This window comes from Vollenhovia emeryi, unplaced genomic scaffold (assembly GCF_000949405.1).
Source record: "Vollenhovia emeryi isolate VEMERY1.0 unplaced genomic scaffold, V.emery_V1.0 DF939140.1, whole genome shotgun sequence".
NCBI classification, from domain to species: Eukaryota; Metazoa; Arthropoda; class Insecta; order Hymenoptera; family Formicidae; genus Vollenhovia; species Vollenhovia emeryi.
In genome coordinates, this window is record NW_011967226.1 from 1,239,678 (window position 1) to 1,251,212 (window position 11,535).

General features: G+C 40.3%; 1 protein-coding gene across 3 annotated transcripts in view; it reads right to left on the reverse strand.

Moving 5' to 3' along the window:
* Positions 1 to 11,535, reverse strand: part of LOC105567128 (melatonin receptor type 1B-A-like) — a 186,865-nt gene that overhangs the window by 109,563 nt on the left and 65,767 nt on the right. For all 3 annotated transcript variants that reach the window (XM_012021715.1, XM_012021716.1, XM_012021717.1), the window contains exon 3: positions 5,079 to 5,123. The gene's annotated coding sequence lies outside the window, so the exon portion shown is untranslated. The remainder of the gene's footprint in view (positions 1 to 5,078; positions 5,124 to 11,535) is intronic.

Consider the following 11,535-nt stretch of genomic DNA (forward strand, 5'->3'; position numbering starts at 1 on the left):
CCCGGAAACTGGAAACGAAACGATACAGTTTGATCCAATTTAATATTGCAAAATAAACATTTTAATCCGCTTCCGTCTATTATTATTTATACGAGTATCGGATATTAAAATATCATATTTTAAGAATCGCAAACGATATAATAAAGTGCCTACTCGTCTCCACATATTAATAATATTTTATTAACGGAAATTGCGTTGTGAAATGACGTTTTATCAGCGCAAAGACGCAGGGCGGACAAACTGCGCGGCAATTACATCTGTCAACTCGCTGTTATCGACTCGATCCTGGATAGACCGCCGAGAGTAGAAACAACAGCTCGCCGAAGAAAGAGCACTCGAAATGATCGCGTCTTAAAATCGCCAGCAGACCTCGGCCCGGCAGTTTCCCCTCTATTTTATACTTTTACGACGGCGGGCGCGACTATTCCAATAATCGTAAAAATGAGGCAACGTCTCGGAATAGCGCCGCGGGCCAAGATACGCGTCATTAGGCGTGCGGCATTCGCAAAGTTAGTGGGAAGAGTCGCGGGTGTAAGCCCGTACCCAGCGTAACGGCAGGTCGTAACGATAACCGTATCAATGCTAAACTCGAGTTCCCCGTGCGCGAGATGAAAACGTGAAAAGGCAAATCCGAAAAGAGCAACATCTGGATCGTCGCTGCGTTATTGCACATTAATTATGTGTACAAATTGTTCAATTCGGCAGAAAAATCCAAGGAACTTTCTCTCCTTCTGATATCAATATCAACACGGAATTCTTTCTTAATGTATAGAAAGTTGTCTTTCAATTGAAAACGGATAGACGCGATCTTTCCTGCACTTTTACTTATTCAATATTTATTATGCTATACCTAATTACAAATGTAATTAAGTAAAAAACTTCAAGGATTACGTGACCATGTCTGGCAAATTTTTATGTTTAAACTCACAACGTCTCGACCATGTGGTCCTTTTCAAGTGATTTGGTAATTAAGCAAGATAGCAAGTGTAAAGGGAGCGATATATCGACATTGCTTTTTATTTACAACGTCCTCTTAATTATGACGATAAGAGCAACGTCGACACCTAGCGAGTCTGACAAGAACACGATCGAAGGTAACGATGCCGGAAGTATCGAGCGTCGCGAGATAGCTATCGCGATATTATCGAGGCCTCATGAGTAATCCGTAATTATGTGCGATCAGGGAAACGCAGCAAAACGAGCACGCACGTACGCGGAATATCGGGGATGCTTAATTGAAGCCGTGCCCGGTGTACAGAGCGAGCCAACGGATGTTTTACTCCGGGCGGGATACGGCGGACCGGCTTTACTCCGGCGGATTCTTAAATCTTTCGCGAATTACGTGACGCGAATCGTCGCGGAGGAAGGCGCGACGATGATGACGACGACGTGTGACGACGACGCCGTACGCCTGATTTCACATCCGAGTCGCGCCGAGTCGGCCTCTTCTCTTCGCATCAATCAACCTCTTTGCCCGGCTCGGACACGTAAAGTGGAGGAATTGCGCTTCCGGGATACTCTTTGATGTCCGTCGCCCGATCGGCTCGATTGGGCGAGCGTCCGTGAGCGTCCGTGAGCGTCTACAGAGGATTCGACGAGAGGGGGGGGGGGGGCGAAAATCGAGAGGCCGAGGTATTGCTATTGGTATTGGCAATGCGGCGCGTCACCCCAAGGGACGTCGCGAGAACGACTCTCGACGGTGATCGTGACGTTTTAATTTCAGCGTTGAGGAACGAGGTGTCGGGGCTCGCGACGAGGAAGAGGCGAACGCTAATGAATGTAATCACGCGCTCGGCCGTCGAGAAACGGCGCGTAGCGACGTCGCGAAAAATGTTGACGCCTGTAATCGAGCGCGAGTCGCGACCCGCGGCGTCCGCGCCTTCACCCTCGCGGGAGAGACACGATACGTTTTAATCCTCACCGACATCACGGCTGTGACTTAATATGCGTACGTTTTGAGTAGCCGCGCATAAGTCGGCGTGCGCGCGAATTATCATGCCGCGAGCGCTAAAACGTCTGGTACGGACTCGGGATAGGTAATTACGCGGTCATTCGGTAGATAAACCGGTTAAATCATCCATGTCAAACTATCCTCGGACTGGTTATCTCCGTGCCTCGCCCTCCCCCTGTCCGCTTTTTGTTCCCCGTTCCGCTTCGCCATTATCAATCCGGTCCTCCTCTCGGTTCGACCAGAACGCGGTCGCGCTGCAATTTAAATTCTCTCATTGAGGATCGTTAAGGTCTCTCGCTATCTCTCACCCCTCCTCATTTCTTCGGCCTAAGACGAGATCGAACGACATAATAATCGTTTAAGGTCTATCAATAAAATCAAAGCTCGTTATGGAGCTTAACGACGCGGACGTAAATAAGCCGTTGACCGCCTCGTTTTGCGACTGCTCTGCGATTATCGTCAATTTTTTCCAATCTACTCTCGCCGTATCGGGTTTGATAGTATCGCGTAATACCTGTTACGTTCAAACCAAGTAATCCATAAACACGCGAAGAAACCTAAAAAGGCTACATGACGACGCGTATGGGCACTTCTGCGTGGAAGCAACTATTTGTTGGATTTACAGATAGAGTATTCCCCTAATTACAGCTCAACATGGCCGTCTCATTAAGTTGCGTTCACGTAACGTCTTGAAGCAAATTGATTTGTACAAAATAGGACCAGGTATGGTTTCTATCGGGCAAGAATTTAAAACACGATTCTCGGACAAGTAGAATCGTATCCACGAAATGTGCTCTCGTTAAGTTTTATCTTATTGTTTTCAATTTTTTCAACGTAATTGTCAGACTACAGTTCGACTGTGTTTCTGGACTAATTTTGGAGAATGCAAATTAGCACACGACATAATAGATGTAGTGACGGCAATTGCAATCACAGGGACCGGAAAGGGTCAAGTCACGCGATTTCACGGACGCGATCTATTTTTACAAAGCTTAATGGATTAATGGGGCATTCTGTCAATTGGATAATCGAGCGTACGTAGGTAGGGTTTGCGAATTGACATCATTCCGAAGCAAATCGCTTGACGAAGTAATCGCCGTAACGGACAACCTGAATTATTAAAAAGTTCCTACCGATTCCAGCGCTGCTGAAAACTTTGGAAAATGATGCCGTCCCATTTCCCGGGCAGCCCCGTCACTCGACGAAATGCTGCAACAGCTGGGGCTCGTTAAATGTATTTTGAGCAGGCATGTAATAACAACGTGTTATTGTTCCACGCCGGTGTGAAAACGTCCGGTGCACGCGCCAAACTAAAATTACTGCGTAACCTTGACAAAAGATTTCAACGTGCCCGATTTCACGCGGCAAATATAATATGGCAAATCTAATTAAATATTGGACTCGGTTAAATGCATTTATCTATTTCGTCTACGTCGATTTATAGCAATCAGGGTAAAACAACGGCTATTATGTTACTGTTAATCTAAATATACTGAGAGAAACAGAGAAATATTGGAAAGACGAAATATTGAAACGCGAAATTAATGTTTGCATCATCATATTCTGCTTAACAATCGTAATTTCAAAATGATCAATGACATTTCTGCATTCGGCAATTTAACAATAATTAAATTAACAATATAAAGTGTTTTAAAATCACGCGAATGTCGAACTTTTTCTTTAACAGTAAAAAACTTGTAATAAGCCACCATCAAATACGAATTTTCAATGTTTCTCATTATTTTAATAATTTACAAGGAAATAAGATTAATTTTCTGTTGCGTTGCAAAATAAACAAAATTAATTTAAATCTTTCTGCCAAGGAGAAAAATATAGAGTTATTTTCTATAGAAAATATTTCAAAACCACCATATAATATTTTAATAGCGATATAATGATATTTCAATATATCCTGAAAATTAATTAAAATCGAAAATCCTAAACGAAAGTGTCGAGATTGTAATAGCTTTTATATTATAAGCAATCAAAGTTGGCCGATGGTATCGCGTAGAGCCCATACGCTCAGGCTCGTAACTGTATTACACGCATATTGATTGTTATCGTATATAGCATTTAATATAAACTATATACAAGTTCTTTTTTGTTCTGCGACAAAATATTTACTGATTAAAATGTCATTTTACTCTGTTTCAGTAACTCGATGTTACCCGAAACAAAATTACCAATAAAAGAGAATGGACGGACTACGAAGGACCGGCACAAAATGGAAACGTTTCAAATATGAATAAAATCAATAATTACTAGCATTTTCTACTAAATAAATTACCTCGACTAACTACTACGCCTATGCGATTGTAAGATATTTCCTTTTTTAATTCATAACATATGTAACTTGTGTAACTTGTAACATATGTATATAAAAAAACGCCATAAAAAGTATAATGAAGGAATTATTGCTTTCTCTCGCAATTTATACAACATTTTATCCTGGAAAGATTACATATACAGAGGCCAAACGCAGATCTCAAATTCTATTTGAAATATATATCAGAAAAAGAAGTGAGAAAATAAAACACGTAAATAACAATAGTTAACAATATTTTCTACGAAGTTTTGTAGATTTTAATCAATGTCTATATATTTTTTTACATAAATTCATACAACATACAATATCTATTCTGTTCTCTCCGGTATTAACCATGAGATATGAATGCCATGAAGGGATATTCTAAACTGTCAGTATTTTTCATATTCTACAAAGTCAGTATTTTGTAATTGTTACAACTTTAATTTTTTTGTAATCTTATTTATCGCTATACTTTTACACAAAAATACTATGTTTACTGTGTAAACATCAAATTAAAATTTCCGAAACAACGTTATTAATATAGTAAATAATTTCTTCAAGATACGTTTCACGGCGTTTTTTTAATCTTGTTTGTCTGTAATCGTAATATCATTACCATGGCAAATTCTAGGATTAGATATTACAATTGATCCATTATAATGCCTCATCTCTTTTCGTGCAGGTAATAGATTTGCGAGAGCTAAATTTCTCTCGATAATATTTTTTTGATTCGGTTATTTCATTACATATACATCTTGCATGTGCTATTTTCACAGATCCATTGCCGCAAATTAAAAACAAAAAATAATTGCGACTCACCGATACGATGCGCAGCATCGGAGTTGTAGCAACAACTGCGTTGGTCTGTAACATACAAATACATTCAAATTATTACAACGCGCAAAATAATTAAAATTGCAAATTTAATCATAACACACATTGAATTTTTTATCCTTTTTTCAAGTAAACGTATTTGACAATTATGTGGTGCCGGACAAAAATAATTTTTCGAGAGTAAACGAAAAATAAATAAACAATAAACATATTTTGTAGCTGCTTCGCTGTCGCCCGATCCCCTCCATGCCTCCCAGATTCCTTCGTTGCGATTGCACAATACTTACTCGCGAAAACGCAGTTAATTACGATTGCGCGACACTTTGTACGGTATTTTCGACGTTAGTCAAACGCCCGCCGTGTATATTGCGACGAAAGAACAACACGAAGGAACAATTGCACGAAACTGATTTGTGATGTCTCGTAAACCAGTGCAATGGACGAGGCTCGAATGTCGGAAGTGGTTAACAAATCGCCAATGCGCGCCAAATTTGCGCTACGCAGTTAACAAATAATGCATTGTAATTAAATGCATTGTGAATCGTCATTCAATTCGGAATCAATTCATTCCACATTCGCGGCGTTCAGTTTATTCAACGAAAAATTCAACGTGCGACATTCGAACTCATTAGAGAAACAATTATGGTACGTGTAAACATAATTGCTACTACTTCGATTGTTATTGCCTCGAGTTTAGCTTGAAATGAATGAGAGATCTCCGTTGTGAGAAACAGTCGCTGCCGCGACTGCATTTACGAAACGTTAATCGCGGGAGTTAAGAGGGTGCATAAGCCGATAGACGCTAATAGAAAGCGATCACGTTTGCTCTCAATTTTGTCTCAATCGTGTTTGGCTAATAACGGAGCAGTTGTTCTCAACACTGCCCGCTCGCTCGAGGCTCACTGTGCGAGTGATAGCACAACGAGCTTGTATAAACAATACGTCGCGGCGTGCGCAGCTCTATTTACGAAAAGCGAGCGCCGAAGGTGCTCAGTATCGTATGCCGATGTTCTCAAAAAACTTGTCGACTAATTAAAATATTATTTACAAATGTATGCCGTATTATATTCCTTGCAAAATTATCAATAAATAACGATTTTCTATTTCTTCGGCCACGTTTTCCGAATCAAAGACACATTTCGTCTTTCAATTTCAGATCATTCAACGCGAGAACGGTCACCTGGGGTGATTTTTACAGCCCGGCGTCAAAGAAATGAATCTCGCGCGTCACAGTAATTTTCTTTATCGTTCAGAAATCCATACCTGCCTTTCATTCGAAGGTAGCCGAGACCCAACGTTCATAATTTAGAACCTGCGCATTAATAATACTAACCTACTGAAATTGGGTGGAATATAGGAACCCCAAATGATCGGTTTTGCAAAAGAAAATCAGACTCTCTTAAAGTCAGTCAGTGAATGAACACTGAAAACAGTGAATAGTCGCTGATTTGCAGTTATAAGTGTATTACTAAAAATTGCAGTGGTCTGCTTATAACTGTACATTAGTGACTATATTCACTGTGTGTGTGTGTGTATGTGTGTGTGATTGGTGATAAAAATCTTCTGGACCGTAAAAATCAATATACAAATAATAGATCAATAGCGTGAATACAGTTATGAATATAATCGTGCAAAATATTCGAGATAGCAATTAGCAATTTCTGATTGTCTACTTTAAGTTGCCGCGCGACTTGGGTCTTTTTGTAATAAAATGTTGAGTTTTAATTAATTGCCAGAACACGCTATTAAAATATTATCACAGTAAGCCTGAAACATCCGTGATTTCATGTACTTGCATTGCTCGAGCCTGATCTTGTGTCGCGATATCTTCGAATAACGCGTATCATACACAATGCTTTTCGCGAAAGAAATCTACATCCAATGCCTCGAGACGCGTCACTAACGTTCGATATATGTATGAAGTGAAATAAAGTATCTCAGACGTTATTCGAGAGCACCGGTCATTTCAATAACGAAGGGTGACTTCGGCAAATGTGGGCCTCCTTGAGCTGTCTCGAGAGGGACAACTAACTGGGATATCAGGAAAGACGATCTACCACGGAACAGATTTTGACTCACAACGACAGATGACCAATGCATCCCGTAAGATACCGGTTAAAATTTTCGCCTCCGCGATTATCCGATGTATCGGAAGAGATTAACATGATGGCAAGGCGAAGCGACTTGGCTCTACTAACCGGAATCGATGCGTCATCGACATGGGCTTTTTAACATATTCCGCTTAATTTCATCTCGAGATAGACGATGCACGATATCGAATTACAACGTGTTGCAAAATGCTGAAGCGTGACGAACGCCGTACGACGGATTTCCAGCACGAACGGCTGTTAATCATAAAACAACGTTATCGCACGCTACGTTTGTTTCAAAATATATTCGCTATTGACGCCGCCGCCGCCTGTCGTTTACGAACGTAAAAATAATACGCGTCCCTAATTCAGACATCCGAGCCTTATGCCTTAGGTTACCACGGATTATTAAAGCCGGCGCAGAAACAGTTCTCTCTCTGAACAAAGTGGCAGCTTGTTTTCGCTCAAGAAATATGTTACGTCTGATTTAGACGAAGCGGATTTCGGTCTTGAGAATCGGCCAAGAATCGAAATACAGAACAGGAAACGGTACGCGGAAGAGTCGGAATTTGAATACGAACTGCGAGAGATAGAGGATGTGATTCATGTGACGACGAGTACAAAGTAGAGGTATTCGAAACCCGAAATTGCCAAAAACTTTGCAGCAACAAATGAGCTGCCAACTTAGGCGCTGTCCCAAAATATACAGTAATTTCTGCGAAACGTTAGGATCTGAACTGCGATAAAGCGTATATATTTAATACCTCGGCCAATTCTCGAAATTGACGTTCTAATTGCGAAATGTAATTAATTATATAATTATTTGAATCAAATATATAGTCGTTATTATAACTAGCCGAATCCAACTGTATTGCGCGTTGAATTAAATGCTCTGTATTGAATTAAGTGCTCTGTATTTAATTGTTAAGAGATTACAGTGGCTGAACGCCCACCAGTTACACTAGGCACGTAAAACACCTCGGGCAAAAATAAATAAAAGCGCTCTTCGGCAACATCGTTAAATGAGTTTTACTTCCTCCCCGCAATTCCCCGCGTAGAAATCTACGAAGCCCTAAAATTCCATAGATACAAGCAGGACTACAAATCGCGTTAACCTTCTTGGCCCCGCCATCCGCTGCCCATCTTAAATTCAGGGCATGGAATGCCGCACTGGGGAAAAAGGCAGGCAACGTCCTTAAACTCGAGAGGAAAGGTAGAAACCTTGGTAGGGTTTCGCCAATCCTCTTGTCATGAAATATATTTCCTAAATAGAAATACCGCTATGTTTGCTAGAAAATGCCCTAAATTGAATAAGTACGAGGAACAAAAGTATTCAATGACAAGTCGCAACTTTGAAATCGTTAATTACAATTGCGTACGTGGGAGATTGAATTGGTAAAATTAAGAGCCTAAGCAGACAGGCTGTCTTGTACTCTTTAAGAGACAAGACAGCTGTTGTGCGTCACTTCAAGACAAAAGCTAGCCATTCTACCCAGATTCTAAATTACCAAATGGACCAAGCATGAACAATTATACGATCTTTTACTTTTTTCTTAGCATCGACACTGTATCTATAAGATCTATATTTGAAAATCCGTCATTTCTAAACTCTGCAATCTAGCTAAACGCATTCAAATTACTTGCAATGTGTATTGTCCTTTTTTTATCGACAAATATTGAGACGTTGAGACATCGGATACAAATACAAATACACCGATGCCAACAAAAAACTAAAAAATATATAATCAAAGATACGATAATTTCAAGTCTTTGATAAATGCCGTATAGCGAGCGTAACTTTATACTTTTTTGACATGCGGCCACGCATTCGCCCTCGAAACATCCGCGAGAAATAAATTACATAACAATTCACGTGGATATCAAATGTCGTTCGGTCCGGGCCGTGGGGGGGAGGAGGGGAAGAACCTGTCCCGTCCTGATTTACCCTTCCTCTTTTTCCCTTCCCTTTTTGGGCCCGTGTCTCTTTTCTTTCCTTTTATCACCGTCGCTGCCCCGCTTTCGTTCCGTAGACATAGTACCTGTGCCGATCGTAAAGCACCCCCGTCGTAGGTACGCCATTGTCGCTCTCTGAGTCGCTTGGGAACCGGAACGTGCGGACTCAGGTATGCGTTCGGGTATTCTTACCTGTTGAACCTTCGTCGTTGAACTCCCGACGTCGCTTTGTCCGCGTTGCGTACTCGTAGTGATTCAACGACGCGATCGCGCGACGAGTTTCGCCGGGCATAATCGCGCCGGAGGCCCGCTCGCATTCATGAATTTAAGCGGAACGTGAATTCCGATTTAAACGGCGTCTCTCGGGGGAGAAAGAGAATCTAAGGACGAATCAAGGAGGCAAGCCTTCTTGAATCTTAATTCGGACTCCGAGTTTAACGGTATGCGCCACGACAGAGCAATCGGTAACGAGATCGGGAGATTGCGCGATCGTGTGCGAAGGGATTAATCAGAGCACTGTCTGCCCGGACTGAAATACACGAAATCACGCCATCGATCCTACAGGGACTGACCTAAATCGCGCACTAACGAGTCCGCAAGGATTCATACGCTTGTGGTCTTGATAAGAAAAATATCACGAGATATTTCACGATACGCTCCAACCTCTCTTAAATTAAGTTAAGCCATATCTCTCTTTCGTATAACGGATAAATTAATCCACCTAAATGTCAACTATATGTAAATTTGAATAAATACTGATTTATTTTAAATTTAACTAAATAATTCAGCACTCGGTGAAAGCAAATAACCAGTTGAGAATAAATAATGGGACATCTGTCAATTTATTTAATTGGATCGATATTGTTACGCTTTATCTCTCTCTCCGGCTGTTAAAATCAAAAATAAAAGTGATTCCATACAGCTTTGTTGTCATTCAGTAACAAAATTGAAAAGAAGATTATATCTATATAAAGTTATTTATTCAAGTTTACCTCACGTGTCGTCTGCCAAAGTCTCCTAGTAGTAAAATTATTTTGCATACATATGAATATTCTAAAATAATATTATGTACTATGATACACGAGAGAGGAAGCGAGGAAAGACTACCAAATTTACAAATTCGATTAAAGTTCTGAAAATTGCATTGCCTTCAAAGATAGCGTATTTTAAATTATTAATTTTTCTAAGTGTATCACATGTTATTAATATTTTGTTTTCTCCTCTATCAAATTGCTTGTCCCAAATTTATGCAGCATAATTTAGTTTTATTGCTTGAAAAGTTATTTATATGAAAATGCTACACGAGTTGTAACTTTACTCTTATCATTTGCATAATTTCTCGAAATAACTTAATAATTTTTATAATTTTAAATTTTTCACCAAATCTTCTCCGTTAAGAGCTATTAAATAAAATTATATGTGTCCGTATATTTTATGTAACCAGACAAAAATCTGTATACAAAAATGTTGAACTTATTAACATATGTACAAAATAAGTTCTTTCTGCAATACTAATATGCATTTGGTAACACTAATTTTGTATAATATTACAACAGTAATAAATAAATAATTTCTTAGTAAATAACCTAATAAATTTTTTTCTTGCACAATTATACTCGCTCCTTGCATAATTCACGTAGACTGTCATACGAAAAACGATTTAATTAGATAACATAAATAAGACTCTTCCTTTTACTTACAATTCAATAAGAATGCGCCACAAAAGAAAATGTTATTTTCATATGAAAGCACAATATACATATAATAATGTACACGAATTGGTGATCAATGTCACGCAATTTTTTCAAACAACAGTAGCGGATCGTTCTACTCGTATTTATTAACCCCGTCGGTGTTTGCTCGCGTTCTTGCTCCTCGCATCCATATTCGGTCCGCAGTCGTGCGTGTGCACGTCGCACGTTAATGAGATCCGCGCGACGACGTGGAGCACAGCTCGGCAAACAGAGTTAGCAACGGAGCGCGCACACGCGCGCATACACGCGTGCACGCACACGCGCCACATTGAAAGGATCTCGACGGTTTTTGCGCGAGTGCGCATAATACGGAAGAAACTCGTCGCAAAAACTTGCGAGGATCGCGGAGTTATACGTGCCCACCCGAAGACGCTAGCGCGTTAAATCGCCGACTTTTGTGCGTGATTCCGCGCGATATATCTTACGATAATTGGCCCGACAGATCCCTCTGGAAACGCGCAGTGTCGCCGAAAATTATACGCGGAAACGCGCATTGTCAACCACACTTAGTCGAGCACACTGCCAATCGATGGTAGTCAATGATAACTAGAATTGTGTGATACACGAAGAGAATTTTCTCTCAAAATTCATCCTGAAAATCATGTAATTGTAGGACAACGTGGCGTTTGAAACAACTATGAGAGG